The following is a 19,545-nucleotide window of genomic DNA, read 5'->3' as shown; positions in this document are numbered from 1 at the left end:
CAGATTCCCCACTGAACATACCTTTTAGTCCAGATTCTCCACTGAACATACCTTTTAGTCCAGATTCCCCACTGAACATACCTTTTAGTCCAGATTCCCCACTGAACATACCTTTTAGTCCAGATTCTCCACTGAACATACCTTTTAGTCCAGATTCTGAACCACTGAACATACCTTTTAGTCCAGATTCCCCACTGAACATACCTTTTAGTCCAGATTCCCCACTGAACATACCTTTTAGTCCAGATTCCCCACTGAACATACCTTTTAGTCCAGATTCCCCACTGAACATACCTTTTAGTCCAGATTCCCCACTGAACATACCTTTTAGTCCAGATTCCCCACTGAACATACCTTTTAGTCCAGATTCCCTACTGAACATACCTTTTAGTCCAGATTCTCCACTGAACATACCTTTTAGTCCAGATTCTCCACTGAACATACCTTTTAGTCCAGATTCTCCACTGAACATACCTTTTAGTCCAGATTCTCCACTGAACATACCTTTTAGTCCAGATTCTCCACTGAACATACCTTTTAGTCAGATTCCCCACTGAACATACCTTTTAGTCCAGATTCCCCACTGAACATACCTTTTAGTCCAGATTCCCCACTGAACATACCTTTTAGTCCAGATTCTCCACTGAACATACCTTTTAGTCCAGATTCTCCACTGAACATACCTTTTAGTCCAGATTCCCCACTGAACATACCTTTTAGTCCAGATTCCCCACTGAACATACCTTTTAGTCCAGATTCTCCACTGAACATACCTTTTAGTCCAGATTCCCCACTGAACATACCTTTTAGTCCAGATTCCCCACTGAACATACCTTTTAGTCCAGATTCCCCACTGAACATACCTTTTAGTCCAGATTCCCCACTGAACATACCTTTTAGTCCAGATTCTCCACTGAACATACCTTTTAGTCCAGATTCTCCACTGAACATACCTTTTAGTCCAGATTCTCCACTGAACATACCTTTTAGTCCAGATTCTCCACTGAACATACCTTTTAGTCCAGATTCCCCACTGAACATACCTTTTAGTCCAGATTCCCCACTGAACATACCTTTTAGTCCAGATTCCCCACTGAACATACCTTTTAGTCCAGATTCCCCACTGAACATACCTTTTAGTCCAGATTCTCCACTGAACATACCTTTTAGTCCAGATTCTCCACTGAACATACCTTTTAGTCCAGATTCTCCACTGAACATACCTTTTAGTCCAGATTCCCCACTGAACATACCTTTTAGTCCAGATTCCCCACTGAACATACCTTTTAGTCCAGATTCTCCACTGAACATACCTTTTAGTCCAGATTCTCCACTGAACATACCTTTTAGTCCAGATTCTCCACTGAACATACCTTTTAGTCCAGATTCCCCACTGAACATACCTTTTAGTCCAGATTCCCCACTGAACATACCTTTTAGTCCAGATTCCCCACTGAACATACCTTTTAGTCCAGATTCCCCACTGAACATACCTTTTAGTCCAGATTCTCCACTGAACATACCTTTTAGTCCAGATTCCCCACTGAACATACCTTTTAGTCCAGATTCCCCACTGAACATACCTTTTAGTCCAGATTCTCCACTGAACATACCTTTTAGTCCAGATTCCCCACTGAACATACCTTTTAGTCCAGATTCCCCAGGACTGAACATACCTTTTAGTCCAGATTCTCCACTGAACATACCTTTTAGTCCAGATTCTCCACTGAACATACCTTTTAGTCCAGATTCTCCACTGAACATACCTTTTAGTCCAGATTCCCACTGAACAACCTTTTAGTCCAGATTCTCCACTGAACATACCTTTTAGTCCAGATTCTCCACTGAACATACCTTTTAGTCCAGATTCTCCACTGACATACCTTTTAGTCCAGATTCCCCACTGAACATACCTGTCCAGACTCCAATACCTTTTAGTCCATTCTCCACTGAACATACCTTTTAGTCCAGATTCTCCACTGAACATACCTTTTAGTCCACCCCACTGAACATACCTTTTAGTCCAGATTCCCCACTGAACATACCTTTTAGTCCAGATTCCCCACTGAACATACCTGGTCCAGATTCCCCACTGAACATACCTTTTAGTCCAGATTCTCCACTGAACATACCTTTTAGTCCAGATTCTCCACTGAACATACCTTTTAGTGATTCTCCACTGAACATACTTTTAGTCCAGATTCCCCACTGAACATACCTTTTACTGACCCCACTGAACATACCTTTTAGTCCAGATTCCCCACTGGGACTTTTAGTCCAGACTGACTGAACACTGACTGATTCCCCTGACTGGGTCCAGATTCCCCACTGACATACCTTTTAGTCCAGATTCCCCACTGAACATGAGTCCAGATTCTCCACTGAACATACCTTTTAGTCCACCCACTGAACATACTTTTAGTCCAGATTCTCCACTGAACATGACCTTTTAGTCCTGATTCCCCACTGACATACCTTTTAGTCCAGATTCCCCACTGATCATACCTTTTAGTCCAGATTCCCCACTGAACATACCTTTTACTGATTCCCCACTGAACATACCTTTTAGTCCAGATTCCCCACTGATACCTTTTAGTCCAGATTCTCCACTGAACATACCTTTTAGTCCAGATTCTCCACTGAACATACCTTTTACCAGATTCCCCACTGACATACCTTTTAGTAGATTCCCCACTGAACATACCTTTTAGTCTGATTCTGACTGAACACCTTTTAGTCCAGATTCTCCACTGAACATACCTTTTAGTCTGACTCCACTGACTACCTTTTAGTCCAGATTCCCCACTGACTGACCTTTTAGTCCAGACTGACTGAACATACCTTTTAGTCCAGACCCCACTGAACATACCTGACCAGATTCTCCACTGTACCTTTTAGTCCACCCCACTGACCTTTTAGTCCAGATTCCCCACTGACTGACATACCTTAGTCCAGATTCCCCACTGACATACCTTTTAGTCCAGATTCTCCACTGAACTACCTTTTAGTGACTGAACATACCTTTTACCAGATTCTCCACTGAACATGACCAGTTCCCCACTGACATGACCTTTTAGTCCAGATTCCCCACTGAACATACCTTTTAGTCTTCCCCACTGAACATACCTTTTAGTCCACTTCCCCACTGACTGACTGGATTCCCCACTGACTGACTGACTGAACATGGTCCAGATTCTCCACTGAACATACCTTTTAGACCCCACTGACATGTCCACCCCACTGACTGGGATTCCCCACTGAACATACCTATTAGTCCAGGACAAAGAATAATCTGTGTACTGGCCCTACTGACTGAATGTTGACTGGTACTGTCCACTCTTCTCCAGACACATCAACGAAGGGAATTACTGATGACCTGACAACATGACTGGACAATAACATACACCAATAGTCACCCTGTACTGGGATCTGACTGGGTACTGACTGACTGGGTACTGACTGACTGACTGGGTACTGACTGACTGACTGGCTGACTGGGTACTGACTGACTGACTGACTGGGTACTGACTGGGTACTGACTGACTGACTGACTGGGTACTGACTGACTGGGTACTGACTGACTGACTGCCTGACTGACTGACTGGGTACTGACTGACTGGGTACTGACTGACTGGGTACTGACTGACTGACTGGGTACTGACTGACTGACTGGGTACTGACTGACTGACTGGGTACTGACTGACTGACTGGGTACTGACTGACTGGGTACTGACTGACTGACTGGGTACTGACTGACTGACTGGGTACTGACTGACTGACTGGGTACTGACTGACTGACTGACTGACTGACTGACTGGGTACTGACTGACTGACTGGGTACTGACTGACTGACTGACTGACTGACTGACTGACTGACTGGGTACTGACTGACTGACTGACTGACTGACTGGGTACTGACTGACTGACTGACTGACTGACTGACTGACTGACTGACTGACTGGGAACTGACTGACTGACTGGGTACTGACTGACTGACTGACTGACTGACTGACTGGGACTGACTGACTGACTGGGTACTGACTGACTGACTGACTGGGAACTGACTGACTGACTGACTGACTGACTGACTGACTGGGTACTGACTGACTGACTGGGTACTGACTGACTGACTGACTGGGTACTGACTGACTGACTGACTGACTGACTGACTGACTGACTGGGTACTGACTGACTGACTGACTGGGTACTGACTGACTGGGTACTGACTGACTGACTGATCTGACTGACTGACTGACTGTGACCTGACTGGTAACCTTCCTTCCTGTTACTGACTGACTTGTGGAACTGACTGACTGACTGACTGACTGATTGGGTACTGTGACTGACTGACTGGGTACCTTCCTGACTGACTGACTGACCAGGTCTTGACTGACTGACCTGATGACTGACTGGGTACTGACTGTTACCACTGACAGGTCTTGTGTGACTGACTACTGGGTAACCTTCCTGACTGACTGGGTACTGACTGACACCCAGGTCTTGACTGTGACTGACTGACTGGGTACTGACTGACCCTTTACCACCCAGGTCTGACTGACTATGTGACCTATAGTAACCTTCCTTCCTGTTACCACCCAGGTCTTGTGTGACCTATAGTAACCTTCCTTCCTGTTACCACCCAGGTCTTGTGTGACCTATAGTAACCTTCCTTCCTGTTACCACCCAGGTCTTGTGTGACCTATAGTAACCTTCCTCCCTGTTACCACCCAGGTCTTGTGTGACCTATAGTAACCTTCCTCCCTGTTACCACCCAGGTCTTGTGTGACCTATAGTAACCTTCCTCCTGTTACCACCCAGGTCTTGTGTGACCTATAGTAACCTTCCTCCCTGTTACCACCCAGGTCTTGTGTGACCTATAGTAACCTTCCTCCCTGTTACCACCCAGGTCTTGTGTGACCTATAGTAACCTTCCTTCCTGTTACCACCCAGGTCTTGTGTGACCTATAGTAACCTTCCTCCCTGTTACCACCCAGGTCTTGTGTGACCTATAGTAACCTTTCCTCCCTGTTACCACCCAGGTCTTGTGTGACCTATAGTAACCTTCCTCCCTGTTACCACCCAGGTCTTGTGTGACCTATAGTAACCTTCCTCCCTGTTACCACCCAGGTCTTGTGTGACCTATAGTAACCTTCCTCCCTGTTACCACCCAGGTCTTGTGTGACCTATAGTAACCTTCCTCCCTGTTACCACCCAGGTCTTGTGTGACCTATAGTAAACTTCCTCCCTGTTACCACCCAGGTCTTAATTAAGTGACCTATAGTAACCTTCCTCCCTGTTACCACCCAGGTCTTGTGTGACCTATAGTAACCTTCCTCCCTGTTACCACCCAGGTCTTACAGGAGAAGTACGGTGGATGGCAGAACGCCAGCATGGTGAACTATTTCAACGACTTTGCCAACTTATGCTTTGAGCGGTTTGGTGACAGAGTCAAATACTGGATCACCTTCAACAACCCATGGGTAAGACAATACATTACCCATAATACATGATCCAAAATACATTATCCATAATGAGACTGTGTTTATAGTCTAGTGATGTGGAGGGCTATGAGACTGTGTTTATAGTCTAGTGATGTGGAGGGCTATGAGACTGTGTTTATAGTCTAGTGATGTGGAGGGCTATGAGACTGTGTTTATAGTCTAGTGATGTGGAGGGCTATGAGACTGTGTTTATAGTCTAGTGATGTGGAGGGCTATGAGACTGTGTTTATAGTCTAGTGCTGTGGAGGGCTATGAGACTGTGTTTATAGTCTAGTGATGTGGAGGGCTATGAGACTGTGTTTATAGTCTAGTGATGTGGAGGGCTATGAGACTGTGTTTATAGTCTAGTATGTGGAGGGCTATGAGACTGTGTTTATAGTCTAGTGATGTGGAGGGCTATGAGACTGTGTTTATAGTCTAGTGATGTGGAGGGCTATGAGACTGTGTTTATAGTCTAGTGCTGTGGAGGGCTATGAGACTGTGTTTATAGTCTAGTGATGTGGAGGGCTATGAGACTGTGTTTATAGTCTAGTGATGTGGAGGGCTATGAGACTGTGTTTATAGTCTATTACTGTGGAGGGCTATGAGACTGTGTTTATAGTCTAGTGATGTGGAGGGCTATGAGACTGTGTTTATAGTCTAGTGATGTGGAGGGCTATGAGACTGTGTTTATAGTCTAGTGATGTGGAGGGCTATGAGACTGTGTTTATAGTCTATTAGTGTGGAGGGCTATGAGACTGTGTTTATAGTCTAGTGATGTGGAGGGCTATGAGACTGTGTTTATAGTCTAGTGATGTGGAGGGCTATGAGACTGTGTTTATAGTCTAGTGCTGTGGAGGGCTATGAGACTGTGTTTATAGTCTAGTGATGTGGAGGGCTATGAGACTGTGTTTATAGTCTAGTGATGTGGAGGGCTATGAGACTGTGTTTATAGTCTAGTGCTGTGGAGGGCTATGAGACTGTGTTTATAGTCTAGTGATGTGGAGGGCTATGAGACTGTGTTTATAGTCTAGTGATGTGGAGGGCTATGAGACTGTGTTTATAGTCTAGTGCTGTGGAGGGCTATGAGACTGTGTTTATAGTCTAGTGATGTGGAGGGCTATGAGACTGTGTTTATAGTCTAGTGATGTGGAGGGCTATGAGACTGTGTTTATAGTCTAGTGATGTGGAGGGCTATGAGACTGTGTTTATAGTCTAGTGATGTGGAGGGCTATGAGACTGTGTTTATAGTCTAGTGATGTGGAGGGCTATGAGACTGTGTTTATAGTCTAGTGATGTGGAGGGCTATGAGACTGTGTTTATAGTCTATTAGTGTGGAGGGCTATGAGACTGTGTTTATAGTCTAGTGATGTGGAGGGCTATGAGACTGTGTTTATAGTCTAGTGATGTGGAGGGCTATGAGACTGTGTTTATAGTCTAGTGATGTGGAGGGCTATGAGACTGTGTTTATAGTCTAGTGATGTGGAGGGCTATGAGACTGTGTTTATAGTCTAGTGATGTGGAGGGCTATGAGACTGTGTTTATAGTCTAGTGATGTGGAGGGCTATGAGACTGTGTTTATAGTCTATTGATGTGGAGGGCTATGAGACTGTGTTTATAGTCTAGTGATGTGGAGGGCTATGAGACTGTGTTTATAGTCTAGTGATGTGGAGGGCTATGAGACTGTGTTTATAGTCTAGTGATGTGGAGGGCTATGAGACTGTGTTTATAGTCTATTAGTGTGGAGGGCTATGAGACTGTGTTTATAGTCTAGTGATGTGGAGGGCTATGAGACTGTGTTTATAGTCTAGTGATGTGGAGGGCTATGAGACTGTGTTTATAGTCTAGTGATGTGGAGGGCTATGAGACTGTGTTTATAGTCTAGTGATGTGGAGGGCTATGAGACTGTGTTTATAGTCTATTAGTGTGGAGGGCTATGAGACTGTGTTTATAGTCTAGTGATGTGGAGGGCTATGAGACTGTGTTTATAGTCTAGTGATGTGGAGGGCTATGAGACTGTGTTTATAGTCTAGTGATGTGGAGGGCTATGAGACTGTGTTTATAGTCTAGTGATGTGGAGGGCTATGAGACTGTGTTTATAGTCTAGTGATGTGGAGGGCTATGAGACTGTGTTTATAGTCTAGTGATGTGGAGGGCTATGAGACTGTGTTTATAGTCTAGTGATGTGGAGGGCTATGAGACTGTGTTTATAGTCTAGTGATGTGGAGGGCTATGAGACTGTGTTTATAGTCTAGTGATGTGGAGGGCTATGAGACTGTGTTTATAGTCTATTATGTGGAGGGCTATGAGACTGTGTTTATAGTCTAGTGATGTGGAGGGCTATGAGACTGTGTTTATAGTCTAGTGATGTGGAGGGCTATGAGACTGTGTTTATAGTCTAGTGATGTGGAGGGCTATGAGACTGTGTTTATAGTCTAGTGATGTGGAGGGCTATGAGACTGTGTTTATAGTCTATTGATGTGGAGGGCTATGAGACTGTGTTTATAGTCTAGTGATGTGGAGGGCTATGAGACTGTGTTTATAGTCTAGTGATGTGGAGGGCTATGAGACTGTGTTTATAGTCTAGTGATGTGGAGGGCTATGAGACTGTGTTTATAGTCTAGTGATGTGGAGGGCTATGAGACTGTGTTTATAGTCTAGTGATGTGGAGGGCTATGAGACTGTGTTTATAGTCTATTACTGTGGAGGGCTATGAGACTGTGTTTATAGTCTATTAGTGTGGAGGGCTATGAGACTGTGTTTATAGTCTAGTGATGTGGAGGGCTATGAGACTGTGTTTATAGTCTATTACTGTGGAGGGCTATGAGACTGTGTTTATAGTCTAGTGATGTGGAGGGCTATGAGACTGTGTTTATAGTCTAGTGATGTGGAGGGCTATGAGACTGTGTTTATAGTCTAGTGATGTGGAGGGCTATGAGACTGTGTTTATAGTCTAGTGATGTGGAGGGCTATGAGACTGTGTTTATAGTCTAGTGATGTGGAGGGCTATGAGACTGTGTTTATAGTCTAGTGATGTGGAGGGCTATGAGACTGTGTTTATAGTCTAGTGATGTGGAGGGCTATGAGACTGTGTTTATAGTCTAGTGATGTGGAGGGCTATGAGACTGTGTTTATAGTCTAGTGATGTGGAGGGCTATGAGACTGTGTTTATAGTCTAGTGATGTGGAGGGCTATGAGACTGTGTTTATAGTCTATTAGTGTGGAGGGCTATGAGACTGTGTTTATAGTCTAGTGATGTGGAGGGCTATGAGACTGTGTTTATAGTCTAGTGATGTGGAGGGCTATGAGACTGTGTTTATAGTCTAGTGATGTGGAGGGCTATGAGACTGTGTTTATAGTCTAGTGATGTGGAGGGCTATGAGACTGTGTTTATAGTCTAGTGATGTGGAGGGCTATGAGACTGTGTTTATAGTCTAGTGATGTGGAGGGCTATGAGACTGTGTTTATAGTCTAGTGATGTGGAGGGCTATGAGACTGTGTTTATAGTCTAGTGATGTGGAGGGCTATGAGACTGTGTTTATAGTCTAGTGATGTGGAGGGCTATGAGACTGTGTTTATAGTCTAGTGATGTGGAGGGCTATGAGACTGTGTTTATAGTCTAGTGATGTGGAGGGCTATGAGACTGTGTTTATAGTCTAGTGATGTGGAGGGCTATGAGACTGTGTTTATAGTCTAGTGATGTGGAGGGCTATGAGACTGTGTTTATAGTCTAGTGATGTGGAGGGCTATGAGACTGTGTTTATAGTCTAGTGATGTGGAGGGCTATGAGACTGTGTTTATAGTCTAGTGATGTGGAGGGCTATGAGACTGTGTTTATAGTCTAGTGATGTGGAGGGCTATGAGACTGTGTTTATAGTCTAGTGCTGTGGAGGGCTATGAGACTGTGTTTATAGTCTAGTGATGTGGAGGGCTATGAGACTGTGTTTATAGTCTAGTGATGTGGAGGGCTATGAGACTGTGTTTATAGTCTAGTGATGTGGAGGGCTATGAGACTGTGTTTATAGTCTAGTGCTGTGGAGGGCTATGAGACTGTGTTTATAGTCTAGTGCTGTGGAGGGCTATGAGACTGTGTTTATAGTCTAGTGATGTGGAGGGCTATGAGACTGTGTTTATAGTCTAGTGCTGTGGAGGGCTATGAGACTGTGTTTATAGTCTAGTGCTGTGGAGGGCTATGAGACTGTGTTTATAGTCTATGATGTGGATCTTTAATACTGTGTTTATAGTCTAGTGCTGTGGAGGGCTATGAGACTGTGTTTATAGTCTAGTGATGTGGAGGGCTATGAGACTGTGTTTATAGTCTAGTGATGTGGAGGGCTATGAGACTGTGTTTATAGTCTAGTGATGTGGAGGGCTATGAGACTGTGTTTATAGTCTACCTATGTGGAGGGCTATGAGACTGTGTTTATAGTCTATTAGGCTGTGGAGGGCTATGAGACTGTGTTTATAGTCTAGTGCTGTGGAGGGCTGTGAGACTGTGTTTATAGTCTAGTGATGTGGAGGGCTATGAGACTGTGTTTATAGTCTAGTGATGTGGAGGGCTATGAGACTGTGTTTATAGTCTAGTGATGTGGAGGGCTATGAGACTGTGTTTGTAGTCTAGTAATGTGGAGGGCTATGAGACTGTGTTTATAGTCTAGTGATGTGGAGGGCTATGAGACTGTGTTTATAGTCTAGTGATGTGGAGGGCTATGAGACTGTGTTTGTAGTCTAGTGATGTGGAGGGCTATGAGACTGTGTTTGTAGTCTAGTGATGTGGAGGGCTATGAGACTGTGTTTGTAGTCTAGTGATGTGGAGGGCTATGAGACTGTGTTTATAGTCTAGTGATGTGGAGGCTATGAGACTGTGTTTATAGTCTAGACTAGTGTGGAGAAAATGTGTTTATAGTCTAGTGATGTGGAGGCTATGAGACTGTGTTTATAGTCTAGTGAAAATGTGGAGGGCTAGGCTGAGGCTAGTGTTTTCAGTCCAGTGATAGTAGGGCTATGAGACTGTGTTTATAGTCTAGTGATGTGGAGGCTATGAGACTGTGTTTATAGTCTATTAGTGTGGAGGGCTATAAGACTGTGTTTATAGTCCCAGTGATGTGGAGGGCTAGAGACTGTGTTTATAGTCTATTAGGTGGAGGGCTATGAGACTGTGTTTATAGTCTAGTGATGTGGAGGGCTATGAGACTGTGTTTATAGGCTAGTGCTGTGGAGGGCTATGAGACTGTGTTTATAGTCTAGTGATGTGGAGGGCTATGAGACTGTGTTTATAGTCTAGTGATGTGGAGGGCTATGAGACTGTGTTTATAGTCAGTGTGTGGAGGGCTATGAGACTGTGTTTATAGTCTAGTGATGCCTGGAGGCTATGTACTGTGTTTATACCAGTGTGTGGAGGGCTATGAGACTGTGTTTATAGTCTAATGTGGAGCCCTATGAGACTGTGTTTATAGTCTAGTGATGTGGAGGGCCAGAGACTGTGATAGTCTATTTGTGGAGGGCTATGAGACTGTGTTTAGAGTCTAGTGATGTGGAGGGCTACTGAGACTGTGTTTATAGTCTAGTGATGTGGAGGGCTATGAGACTGTGTTTATAGTCTAGTGATGTGGAGCCTGAGACTGTGTTTGTAGTCTAGTGATGACCAGGGCTAGAGAAAATGTTTGTAGTCTAGTGATGTGGAGGGCTATGAGACTGTGTTTATAGTCTATTATTGTGGAGGGCTATACAGATGTTTATAGTCTAGTGATGTGAAAAAATGAGACTGTGTTTATAGTCTATTAGTGTGGAGGGCTATGAGACTGTGTTTATAGTCTAGTGCTGTGGAGGGCTAGAGACTGTGTTTATAGTCTAGTGCTGTGGAGGGCTATGAGACTGTGTTTATAGTCTAGTGATGTGGAGGGCTATGAGACTGTGTTTATAGTCTAGTTTGTGGAGGGCTATGAGACTGGAGAACATGCACCTGGACTGAAGCTGAAGGGCACTGGGGCCTACAAAGCTGCCCACCAATTATCAATTTAAGGTTCTAATTGTTTATAATGTAATTATCTTTAATATTGTCAGTAATCTAATTCCATATATATTGGCCAGTGTGTCCCAGATACAGAGTAAATATAATTTGAACAGGCAAATGCTATTTGTCACCTATGACACAATGGTTAGAAGCAAACAGAAAGGCTTGGTTGGGATCTCGTTCTTGGCAGACTGGGGGAGCCAGTGGCAGACTGGGGGGGCCTGGTCTCCAACAGAGACAAGACATCGAGTGTCCAGCAGGGTCCAGGAACATGGGCTCCCGTCTCCCCATCTTCACCTCCCAATGTCAGGGTTAGAGGTCATAGGTGGTCATAGTGTAATCTGGTCTTCCATTTCTCTGGTCTCCAGGTAGGAAGAGTGCCCAGCAGGGCTAGTACTGTTCCCAGGTTAGTCCCCGTACCCAACTCCCACTCCCAATGTCAGGGTTAGTAGGTCAACGGTCATAGTGTAATCTGGTCTCTCTCTCTCTGGTCTCCAGGTAGGAAGAGTGCCCAGCAGGGTCTGAGGCTAACTGCTCCCAGTCTAGAAAATCCCCTCCCCAGGGTTAGAGGTCAAGGCTAGTACTGTTCAGACCAGACTAGTAGAAAATGTAATCCAACTAGCCCGCTCCTGAGGCTAGTACTTCAGACCAGACTAGTAGAAAATGTACCCAATCCCACCTAGCCTGGGCTAGTACTCAGACCAGACTAGTAGAAAATGTAAATTCGTCCGCCGGCTGTCTTTTTAAATATTTAATGGCACAGATTATAGACACGGGATGTGCCCAAAAAAAATGGTGGTTTACACTCTCCCCGTTTTACCCGTCTTCTCCTCCCAATGTCAGGGTTAGAGGTCAAACCCAAAAGGTCATAGTGTAATCTGGTCTCTCTCCTGGTCTCCAGGTAGGAAGAGTGCCCAGCAGGACATAGAAATCAAATCTCCCCGTTATTTGTCCCAATGTCAGGGTTAGAGGTCAACGGTCATAGTGTGGATCTGGTCTCTCTTTCTGGTCTCAGGTAGGAAGAGTGCCCAGCAGGGTCTAGGAACCTCCCGTCTCCCCGTCTCTCCTCCCAATGTCAGGGTTAGAGGTCAACGGTCATAGTGTAATCTGGTCTCTCTCTCTCTCTGGTCTCCAGGTAGGAAGAGTGCCCAGCAGGGTCTAGGAACCTCCCGTCTCCCCGTCTCTCCTCCCAATGTCAGGGTTAGAGGTCAACGGTCATAGTGTAATCTGGTCTCTCTCTCTGGTCTCCAGGTAGGAAGAGTGCCCAGCAGGGTCTAGGAACCTCCCGTCTCCCCGTCTTCTCCTCCCAGGAGAAGAGTTACATCAAGGGCACCTGTGACTTCCTGGGTATTGGCCACTTCACCACGCGCTATATCACCCAGAAGAACTACCCGTCTGGCCGTGGGAACAGCTACTTCACCGACCGTGACCTGGTGGAGTTGGTGGACCCTCGCTGGCCCGACCCCGGCTCTGAGTGGCTCTACTCTGTCCCCTGGGGATTCAGACGCCTGCTCAACTTCGTCAAGGTATAATACACTACTGTTAGTGTGGGCAGGTCCTACCTGCCAGACTTGGGTTAAATATATGATGTATTTGATGTGTTTGTCTCCCCCTCTCCCTATCTCCTCACCCCATCTCACCACCCCGTCTCCCTGTCTCCCCACCCCCCGTCTCCCTGTCTCCCCACCCCATCTCCCCTGTCTCAACACCCTGTTTCACCACCCCCTCCCTGTCTCCCTGTCTCAACACCCTGTTTCACCACCCCGTCTCCCTGTCTCCCCACCCCATCTCCCTGTCTCAACACCCTGTTTCACCACCCCGTCTCCCTGTCTCCCCACCCCATCTCCCTGTCTCAACACCCTGTTTCACCACCCCGTCTCCCTGTCTCCCCACCCCATCTCCCCATCTCCCTGTCTCATCAACCCATCTCCCTACCACGTCTTCCTGTCTCCCCACCTGCCATCCCCCTGCCTCACCACCCTGTCTCTCTGTCTCCCTGTCCCAACCCCCTGTCTCCCCACCCCCTGTCTCCCTGTTTCACCACCCCGTCTCCCTGTCTCCCCACCTCTCCCTGTCCCACCACCCTGCCTCCCCACCCCATCTCCCTGTCTCAACCCCTGTTTCACCACCCCGTCTCCCTGTCCCACCCCGTCTCCCTGTCTCCCCACCCCATCTCCCTGTCTCCACCCTGTTTCACCACCCCGTCTCCCTGTCTCCCCACCCTGTTTCCCCACCCCCCGTCTCCCTGTCTCCCCACCCCGTCTCCCTGTCTCACCACCCCATCTCCCCATCTCCCTGTTTCCAAACCCCGTCCCCCACCCTGTCTCCAACCCATCTCCCTGTCTCCCTGTCCCCCCCCTGCCTCACCATCCTGTCTCTCTGTCTCCCTGTCCCCCACCCTGTCTCCCCACCCTGTCTCCCTGCCTCCCCACCCTCCCTGTCTCCCCACCCTGTCTCCCCACCCCGTCTCCCTGGCCTCCCCACCCCCCCACCCCGTCTCCCCACCCACTCCCTGCCTCCCCACCCCGTCTCCCTGGCTCCCCCCCACCCCACCCCCCACCCCGTCTCCCTGTCTCCCCCCCACCCTGTCTCCCTGCCCCCCACCCTGTCCCCTCCCCCTCCCTGTCTCCCCACCCCGTCTCCCTGTCTCCCCACCCTGTCTCCCTGCCTCCCCACCCCGTCTCCCCACCCTGTCTCCCTGCCTCCCCACCCTGTCTCCCCACCCCATCTCCCTGCCTCCCCACCCCGTCTCCCTGCCTCCCCACCCTGTCTCCCTGTCTCCCCCCACCCTGTCTCCCTGTCTCCCCACCCTGTCACCCCGTGTCTCCCCACCCTGTCTCCCTGCCTCCCCACCCTGTCTCCCTGCCTCCCCACCCCCCACCCCATCTCCCCACCCTGTCTCCCACCCTGTCTCCCCACCCCTGTCTCCCTGCCTCCCCACCCTGTCTCCCTGCCTCCCCAACCTGTCTCCCTGTCTCCCCACCCCGTGTCACCCCCTGTCTCCCACAACCCTGTCTCCCTGCCTCCCCCCCGTCCCCTGCCTCCCCACCCTGTCTCCCCACCCTGTCTCCCTGCCTCCCCTCCCTGTCTCCCTGCCTCCCCACCCTGTCTCCCCACCCTGTCTCCCTGTCTCACCACCCTGCCTCCCCATCCCATCTCCCTGCCTCCCCACCCTGTCTCCCTGCCTCCCCACCCTGTCTCCCCACCCTCCCCTGCCTCCCCACCCTGTCCCCACCCTGCCTCCCCACCCTGTCCCCCACCCTGTCTCCCTGCCTCCCCACCCTGTCTCCCTGTCTCCCCACCCTGTCTCCCCACCCTGTCTCCCTACTAGACCCAGTATGGGAACCCCATGATCTACGTGACAGAGAACGGGGTGTCAGAGAAGGTGCAGAGGTGCACAGACCTGTGTGATGATTGGAGGATGCAGTACTTCAAGGATTACATCAATGAGATGCTCAAGGGTGAGGAACCGATCTATCAGAGGAAATAATAACCTCTGAATATTACCTTGACGAAAGGTTTAGTAGAGAAATAATAACCTCTGAATATTACCTTGATTTAGTAGAGAAAATAATAACCTCTGAATATTACCTTGAAGAAAGATTTAGTAAGAAAATATTCTAATACTATAGAGGTTTAAAAACGTTTACTTTTCTTTATAACAAGTAATTGTTTTAGTGAACTGGCATCATTTTAGGACAAAACAGGTGTTTTGAGAGTGTTTGAAGTTTGTTTCACTGTCTACTCTATTGATACTGGGCAAGTGAACTCCTACAGCACCCTCTGGTGGTCTTTTCTCCACACGGCAGCCCTTAAGGACGGCGTGAACGTGAAGGGTTACACAGCCTGGTCGCTGCTGGACAAGTTTGAGTGGGACGAAGGCTTCTCTGAGAGGTTTGGCCTGTTCTACGTGGACTTCCTCAACAAGAATAAACCACGTTACCCAAAAGCCTCTGTTCAGTACTACAAACGCATCATCAGCTCCAATGGATTCCCCAACCAGAGAGAGGTACAGTCAGTCACAGACACCTGCTATAGGCCTATTCTATAAACGGTTCAGAACCGTTTAAGTTTTCTTCAAAGTTTTCCACTGTGCTGTTTTGTGACAGACTTTTTTTTAATGGCTTGTATTAATACATATTGATTGATTGATTGGTTGGTTGGTTAATTAATACGTGCATTTTGATGGTCTCTACAGGTGGAGAGCTGGAGAAGGAAAGCCACAGAGACGTGCTCCTCCAGTAACCAGCTTCTAGCTGCAGGTCAGTACAGAAGGCTACACTACACCCCAACACCACCAGACCGTAACACCACCAGACCCCAACACCACCAAACCCCAACACCACCAGACCCCAACACCACCAGACCCCAACACCACCAGACCGTAACACCACCAGACCCCAACACCACCAGACCCCAACACTACCAAACCCCAACACCACCAGACCGTAACACCACCAACCCCAACACCACCAGACCCCAACACCACCAAACCCCAACACCACCAGACCCCAACACCACCAGACCCCAACACCACAGACCCCAACACCACCAGACCCCAACACTGACAGACCCCAGACCCCAACACCACCAGACCCCAGACCGTAACCAGACCACCCCCAGACCCCAACACCACCAGACCCCACTAGACCCCACACACCAGACCGTAACACCACCAGACCCCAACAACACCACCAGACCCCAACACCACCAGACCCCAACACCACCAAACCCCAACACCACCAGACCCCAACACCACCAGACCCCAACACCACCAGACCCCAACACCACCAGACCCCAACACCACCAGACCGTAACACCACCAGACACCAACACCACCAGACCCCGACCCACCAAACCCCAACACCACCAGACCCCAACACCACCAGACCCCAACACCACCAGACCGTAACACCACCAAACCCCCAACACCACCAAACCCAACACCACCAGACCCCAACACCACCAGACCGTAACACCACCAAACCCCAACACCACCAGACCCCAACACAGACAGACCCCAACAGCACCAGACCCCAACACTGACAGACCCCAACACCACCAGACCCCAACACCACCAGACCCCAACACCACCAGACCCCAACACCACTAGACCCCAACACCACCAGACCCCGACACCACCAAACCCCAACACCACCAGACCCCGACACCACCAAACCCCAACACCACCAAACCCCAACACCACCAAACCCCAACACCACCAGACCCCGACACCACTAGACCCCAACACCACCAGACCGTAACACCGCTAGACTCCAACACCACCAGACCCCAACACCACCAGACCCCAACACCACTAGACCCCAACACCACCAAACCCCAACACCACCAGACAACACCACCAGAACCCACCAGACCCAACACCACCAGACCCCAACACCACCAGACCCCAACACCACCAGACCCCAACACCGCTAGACCCCAACACTGACAGACCCCAACACCACTATACCCCAACACCACTACACCCCAACACCACCAGACCGTAGACCCCAACACCACCAGACCCCAACACCACCAAACCCCAACACCACCAGACCCCAACACCACCAGACCCCAACACCACCAGACCCCAACACCACAAGACCCCAACACCACCAGACCCCAACACCACCAGACCACAACACCATCAGACCCCAACACCACCAGACCGTAACACCACCAGACCCCAACACCACCAGACCCCAACACCACCAGACCCCAACACCATCAGACCCCAACACCACCAGACCGTAACACCACTAGACCCCAACACCACCAGACCCCAACACCACCAAACCCCAACACCACCAGACCCCAACACCACCAAACCCCAACACTGACAGACCCCAACACCACCAAACCCCAACACCACCAGACCCCAACACAGACAGACCCCAACAGCACCAGACCCCAACACTGACAGACCCCAACACCACCAGACCCCAACACAGACAGACCCCAACACCACAAGACCCCAACACCACCAGACCCCAACACAGACAGACCCCAACACCACCGAACCCCAACACCACCAGACACCTGGCTCAAAGACATCATGGCAAAGACTTTCCAATACTTGAGCTGCGATTGACTTGATTTAGTAAGCCCCAGTACAACGGACTCAATAGAATAGTCCCAAAAATGCAAACTCCAACCTAAATCAAGCACATACTTTAAAACTTTAAATATATATTTTTTAATATTTTACACAATGTATGTCAGTCAGCTCCAACAACTTCAGAGTGCAGGGACATCGGGCTGAATCTGGCTGCCAGGGCAAACAAAGGAACATTCTGGCTCTAATTGGCACTTTTCAACAAATAGTTGAACTACAAATAGTTGAACTACAAATAGTTGAACTACAAATAGTTCAGCTACAAATAGTTGAACTACAATTAGTTCAGCTACAAATAGTTGAACTACAATTAGTTGAACTACAAATAGTTGAGCTACAAATAGTTGAACTACAAATAGTTGAGCTACAAATAGTTGAACTACAAATAGTTGAACTACAAACAGTTGAACTACAAATAGTTGAACTACAAAACTACATGGGAAGACATTCTCTAACAGGACTCTTCTTTGTTTGCTCCTCCAGCTAGAAGAAAGTCCCAGCAGGACAGTAAGGAACAGGCAGGGATGCCAAAGGTTTGGCCAGTGCATGATGAAGTTTAGGTAGGCCTACGTAGGACTTCCTCACTTCTTTTGTTGACTGACTGGTGTGTAGCAGACCTGGGTAGGAAATACATTCACCAAATACTTTTCAAATCATTTAAAGTGTTGAATTTGAGTTGTGTTTCATTTAGCACTATTCGCTATTTGCCGCTGAGTACATTTCTGCTAGTAGTGCAAAGTGGTGTAGTCATCTATGTGTTATTATAAAAAAAAATGGAGCCTCTGTTTGCTGTTTAGGGTGTAGACCGGGTTACTGTAAGGGTTTTATAAAAACATTTAATTTATTTATTGTGTTCAATGATTATTTCAGATCCGTTGACCAGCCACATGGAGATGGTAACAGAGATCGTGGTTCCGACAGTGTGTACTCTCTGTCTTCTCATGTTCTGGCCGCTGTCTTCCTCATGTTCCTGCTGCGTGGACGCTTCTAGAACACTGCTGTCTTCCTCATGTTCCTGCTGCGTGGACTTCTAGAACACCACTGCTCTTCCTCATGTTCCTGCTGCGTGGACGCTTCTAGAACACTGCTGTCTTCCTCATGTTCCTGCTGCGTGGACGCTTCTAGAACACTGCTGTCTTCCTCATGTTCCTGCTGCTGGATCTTCTAGAACACTGCTGTCTTCCTCATGTTCCTGCTGCGTGGATGCTTCTAGAACACTGCTGTCTTCCTCATGTTCCTGCTGCGTGGACGCTTCTAGAACACTGCTGTCTTCCTCATGTTCCTGCTGCGTGGATGCTTCTAGAACACTGCTGTCTTCCTCATGTTCCTGCTGCCTGGATGCTTCTAGAACACTGCTGTCTTCCTCAGGTTCCTGCTGCGTGGACGCTTCTAGAACACTGCTGTCTTCCTCATGTTCCTGCTGCGTGGACGCTTCTAGAACACTGCTGTCTTCCTTATGTTACTGCTGCGTGGACGCTTCTAGAACACTGCTGTCTTCCTCATGTTCCTGCTGCGTGGACGCTTCTAGAACACTGCTGTCTTCCTCATGTTCCTGCTGCGTGGACGCTTCTAGAACACTGCTGTCTTCCTCATGTTCCTGCTGCCTGGACGCTTCTAGAAAACTGCTGTCTTCCTTATGTTACTGCTGTGTGGACGCTTCTAGAAAACTGCTGTCTTCCTCATGTTCCTGCTGCGTGGACGCTTCTAGAACACTGCTGTCTTCCTTATGTTACTGCTGCCTGGATGCTTCTAGAACACCGCTGTCTTCCTCATGTTCCTGCTGCGTGGACAATGATAGCTGTATTTTTTATTACACACAGTTCACCTATTTTATATACATATTGCAACAGATACAAACCTGGACACCGGACACGACACATTTTAAAATGGAACGATAGCTATTCCATGTTAATAAAGTGTTAGCATGCATTATT

At 48.1% G+C, this 19,545-nt stretch overlaps 1 pseudogene; it reads left to right on the top strand.

Annotated features, from left to right (window-relative positions):
* LOC135552483 (lactase-like protein) overlaps nucleotides 1–18,602 on the top strand; it is a 21,978-nt pseudogene extending 3,376 nt beyond the window's left edge.
* Nucleotides 18,603–19,545: the final 943 nt, after the last annotated feature.

The sequence above is a fragment of the Oncorhynchus masou genome, chromosome 2 (assembly GCF_036934945.1).
Source record: "Oncorhynchus masou masou isolate Uvic2021 chromosome 2, UVic_Omas_1.1, whole genome shotgun sequence".
Lineage (NCBI taxonomy): Eukaryota > Metazoa > Chordata > Actinopteri > Salmoniformes > Salmonidae > Oncorhynchus > Oncorhynchus masou.
The sequence above is the reverse complement of the archived record's forward strand: the minus strand, read 5'-3'. Positions and strand labels throughout refer to the sequence as shown.